Below are 5,000 nucleotides of genomic sequence, written 5' to 3'. Positions count from 1 at the left end.
GTGCTAGGAATAATGATCAGTTTTAATATGACCTCATAAATAATGTAATAATAAACCAAGAGGATCTCATTCCCTATTCTGATTGGTGGAAAATCAATTGCACATTGCCTGGAAATGACTGACTTTCCATTACTGTTATTTTCTAATTGCATTCAAACACAATGTCTTGTATGGTGCCAGACAGCCATGCAAAAAGTTTTGTGCTTTTTTTAATTCCTTTTTGCTTTTAAGAAAAACAAGATTTCCATTGTTGCAAATTAATTAAAAATAAACAGCTACAACCCCCTGTAAATCAATTACTACCACAGCTAATGAAAAGTTGGTTGGTGTAAACTACTCTTGGCTTCGCACATAAGAATAAGAGTAATACAAGAAGTTACAATGCTGTGGCTCGAACACTAAGGGTCACTTTCTCTTATTTAAAAAACTCAAATCCTTAAACAAGTGCAATTCTGCACAGTAGTATGACTTTCTGGGAGCAGTTCCACTCTGCTTCCATGCTGAGCATCAGCAGACTTCTGGAGCTGTGAAAACTCATCTATTTTATTCTTATTCCTCTCCCTGCCTGTCCCTTCCCCGTGTAACCAACTGAAATAAAGAGTCCCATTAAAACAAACAAACAAAACCAAACAAACAACAAGCAAATCAATCCCGTGTGTCCTCCCCCCCCCCCCCCCCCCCCCCCCCCCCCCCCCCCCCCCCCCACCCTGTCCCCCCCCAAACTAACCCGAAACAACAAAACCCCACACAAAATCCCACAGTCTCTACAGCATGAATGAAATGTGCTTCTGAACCCAAGAACTAAGGACAGGAGTAGTGACAGGATTTATAGGGGTGCAAGGTTCCATTGGTTTTGTCATTGCTGTGTCCACAGTTAAGTAGCTTTCTCGTTTTATATTTATTTTACAGAGATTTTTCTAAAGAACAAAATCAGTTTTGATATCCATCCAAAGTCTTGATTGTAAGACTGGTCATACTATTCATAAACCCTCAGGCTTCTCCCTTGGAATTTCAAGGAATTAATTTTTCACTAAACACCTGCTAAAAGGCTATGCTGTTGCACTTGGGCATACAATTTAATCTTTTTGTGTTGTCTCCCAGCACTTTCATTGCTGTCTATGGGTTTCACAGGCGGGGAAAATCTGAGCCCAGCACTAAAGCGATAAGGACAAAAAGTAGTACACAGTCAGATTTAAAAAAGGAGTATTTTAAACATGCCCTCTTCTATCCGAGATGCAGAGTTTCTCCATTCAGAGTTTCTGACAGGTAGACAGAGAGGAGTGTTTATTAAAAACATTGCAGCACATGTGTGAGCTGGGATATAGCAGTTTATAGCAGTGAGAAGAGAGGAATCACTACATGTAAGTGTATGTTACACGCTGAACTACACTGCTGTATATAGTATTAACTTGTACTGCTTTACTCACCTCATACAACAGAATCCAAATTAGGTCCCATTATTACATTGAAGGCTCACACTCAATAGCAGTTAAGCTTCTTTGAATGGATTCCCTATTGTATAAAAAGTATGCCAGTCTTTGACTGCCAAAATCAATTAGTCACATTCATTATGCCTCTATTTATTAATGCTGTACACTTTATAATGCATTTGCTGCTGAACAAAGAAAGTTATAAAATATCAAATATGTGTTATGATTGTAATTATAGCAAAAGAAGTAATGATCTCTTTTAGTCGCTAACTGGTTACAAAGCTCCTGTAAAGATTACATTAGTGGTGACAGATTTATGATCTTTTCCAAGATGTAATCCTTTCTAGCTCACATTTTTCAACAGAAGAACTATGTGATTGGTTACAGGTTATTGGCTTCGATAGCTATATTCAGCAGAGATTATTGCGCTTCTGTCTCCAATAATCCAAACACACAATGTAATCTCAACAGATGCAATTTTAATCTGTATTGCACTGTTACAATAAAGTGGGGCACCATAAGGCTTTTTATCAATATAGGGTTCAGTGTTAATTCAATGATGTTAAGAATGACCGACTAGCATTAAAATCCAGCAAATAATTAAACCTAACGTGAAAATAAAGGAAGAACAACACTGGCATTCTTGCAACAGTGGGTTTTGATGGCATTTACTATCAAGCTGTTACACCTTAATGTACAAAAAAAATTAATTCTAGACATCAATATCATACAGCTAACAATTTTCTGAATACTACGCAGTAGCAATTGAAACCTACATTATGTTTTATCTTCCTCTCATAGATGCTGCTGCATGGAACTGTTTAAAAAGAAGCAAGATATTAAAAAAAATCTTATTAATATGCAGCAGCAAGAGGATGCTGACATACATGGAAAAATGAAAGACCAGGTGAAAAACTTATAAAGGCTCCATATTTCTACCATAAACAGAGCATGTACAAATTGAACTATGTTTCCTAACCTTGGCTCCCATAGCATAGCTTGTGGCGGTACCCCAGTACTCCCTTCTTTTCCAGAAATGTGTCCAACTCCCTCTGCTCATTTCCACTGCTGACTTTGGCAAGCATGGAAATTCCACCCACCCTTTCTTACAAAAAATATTCTTTCCTAAACTGTTTGTCTGCTGTAGTCCAGTCACAGCCTCAATCGTGAACCCTTTGTTTTCTAATTACTTGCTACTTCAAAAAGCTGACTGGCATCAGACTGATTTCCTTTTAGGAATATAATCCATCTCTCTTAAATCCCCATTCAGACATTTTTCCATAAGCTAAATAGGTCTCATTTTTCTGTCTTCACACTGTATTTTTTAAGAATAAAAAAATGTCTTTTTACCAGATGTTCCTTTGAAACTTGGTGTAGGTTTCTTTTTTTTTGTTTGTTTGTTTGTTTCTTTTTCTTTGTTGGTTTTTCTGCATTCAGTGCCCTACTATCCTGTACTCCACTTTGTAAGATCACAGGAGATGTTTCATAAGGCAGTTACAAGCTCTCTTTTTTACCAGCTGCACCTCAGCAGTGCGACTCTCAGCTCAATGAATGCTGTCACATGAGGTTCTCCCACTTTGGGCCTTGATCTTGCGAGCTGTTATGCTGCTAAACCCTTGCACACACATATGTAGTTTTAGCAACAGAAATTTTCGGCAGCTTTAAGGCACAGGGTCCCGGGCCAATGTATTTTATATTTCTGCTGTACTAATGACCTATCTGAGAACACAGTGGGCCAGCCACACAAAGTGATGGAAAAGAACTAAACCCTGTGAAACACTGCTGTGCTGTGCTACTGGCTGGATGTGTTTGTAAGTGGGGCAAAAAGGAGTTAATGTTTCAGACCAGGACATCACTGATTTCTTTTCTTTTTACCCTACGATTAACTTCTGGGAAAATGGAGATAAATGAAGACAGTGAACCTTGCCAAAGAAAGTGGCAAAGACATGAAGGAGAGAAAGGAGTAAGGAATACAAAATCCAAGAAGAATGCTTTACATCTTCTGAATTCTCTACTGCATTCTTTGCCCAAATAAATCTTAAATCTCTTTCAGTAACTCTCTCCTTAAAATAAATTTACTATTTGCAGATCAACCTGTTACAGTATACTGTTAGTAAAAAGAACCCGGAAAGCCAGGCAGAATATATGTTTTCTTTTTGACATCTATAAGGATTATGCATCACCTAAGACTGTAAACAACATTATTTTGCTGAGATTAGCCTCCACAACCCAAAATATTTCACTGTTGTAACTTGTTGAAGCAACCTTGACACCCACCATAAGTGCCAATCTTTAAAACCTAGTGAGTAAATTTAGGCTGAACCAGGAGAAGCTCATCCACACCGCTACCTTTCTGGAATTAATTCCCCCAGAAGTCTTCAGCAAACAGTATGAATAATTAAGTATACAAATATATTCTAACATATTTTGTGTTTTAGTATCAATAAGTCTTTGTGACATAGTATCAATCAGTCTTTGTCTCAGTCACTCAACCTCAAAGATCAACACAGGCTGCTAGGCTCGGCAAATTATATTCTGACCTTTCACCTCTGCCCACTCTGGTCAGGTAGCAAATGAGATCTAAACTGAAGGCATCTGTAGGTCTCCATTTGTTCTCCAGGGACTGAAAATTTATGTAACAAAATCATTACACATTATATCACTCCACTTTGCATGAACATTAGTCTCTACTTATAAGAGGACCCTGGACTCAGGTAATATAAATAATGAACTGCCTCTTATTTTGTGAAGGGAGTTAGAGGGGAGAGCAGAAACATGCTTTCTTGCAACAGTCAAGGCAACCATTTGTAGTACAGTACAAACAGGCCCACTATGAATGCTACAACCTGTACTTCTGATGAGTTAGTCGGTGTTAGTCCCCTTAACTAGACAATCACAAATACCCACCCCAAATCCCAGACTCTACTGTAGTTACAGTAATACTGGCAAAAAAAATCACTTTTGTTCCAACTCTAAAATTGCTGTCAAGGCTCCAGAGACTATAAACAACAGCTTTCACTGCTCTGACCCCCATGCAATTTTAAATCCCCCAACCTTTCTGAGCACTGTTGGTGAGCAGCCCCATTACATCTTAATGACTGTCATTAATTTCTAAAGAGTGTTAATTTCAGATTTTTAATCACCCCTTAACTATTCAATTAAATTTCAATAAAATGTTAAGTACTTACAAGTCTTCTCATTTTTCCTAAAATACTTACTACATTAACATGACTGAAGTCCAGTGGTAAAAATGAATGAAATTAAATGATACAGCATTACAACAACAGCTGACAACAAAAGAAAAATTCTACCAACTACAAACTTAATCATATAAGCCCTTGCAATACCATTAGCACATTTTGGAGTCTTTGGAGTTGGGGGAAGCTTTCAGGAAGACCACAATTAAATCATATTATTCTTCCTAGAGGAAATGGACAACAAAAACTTGTCTTTTAAAAAAAGGCCACATGCTTCATAACATGCCAGCTTTGAAAAAAACGTGTTGGTCTTAAACACAATATGCACAACCAAAGGTTTTCAGACACGACAAGGGCAGGTTAGCTTTAGGTG

General features: G+C 37.7%; 1 protein-coding gene and 1 long non-coding RNA gene across 8 annotated transcripts in view; one reads left to right on the top strand and one right to left on the bottom strand.

The window, feature by feature from the left end:
- The window catches only part of ZNF521 (zinc finger protein 521), a 235,415-nt gene that overhangs the window by 91,496 nt on the left and 138,919 nt on the right, over positions 1 to 5,000 (bottom strand). The gene's annotated exons all lie outside the window — the stretch shown is intronic.
- The window catches only part of LOC114059298, a 5,340-nt gene continuing 4,154 nt past the window's right edge, over positions 3,815 to 5,000 (top strand). Inside the window, exon 1 of the long non-coding RNA XR_003571637.1 lies at positions 3,815 to 4,144. This is a non-coding gene — a long non-coding RNA (uncharacterized LOC114059298). The remainder of the gene's footprint in view (positions 4,145 to 5,000) is intronic.

This window comes from Empidonax traillii, unplaced genomic scaffold (genome assembly GCF_003031625.1).
Source record: "Empidonax traillii isolate 1590-97213 ecotype Southwest subspecies unplaced genomic scaffold, ASM303162v1 scaffold215:size2007263, whole genome shotgun sequence".
NCBI lineage: Eukaryota > Metazoa > Chordata > Aves > Passeriformes > Tyrannidae > Empidonax > Empidonax traillii.
Note: the sequence above shows the minus strand (reverse complement) of the source record. Positions and strands in the feature narration are given on the sequence as shown.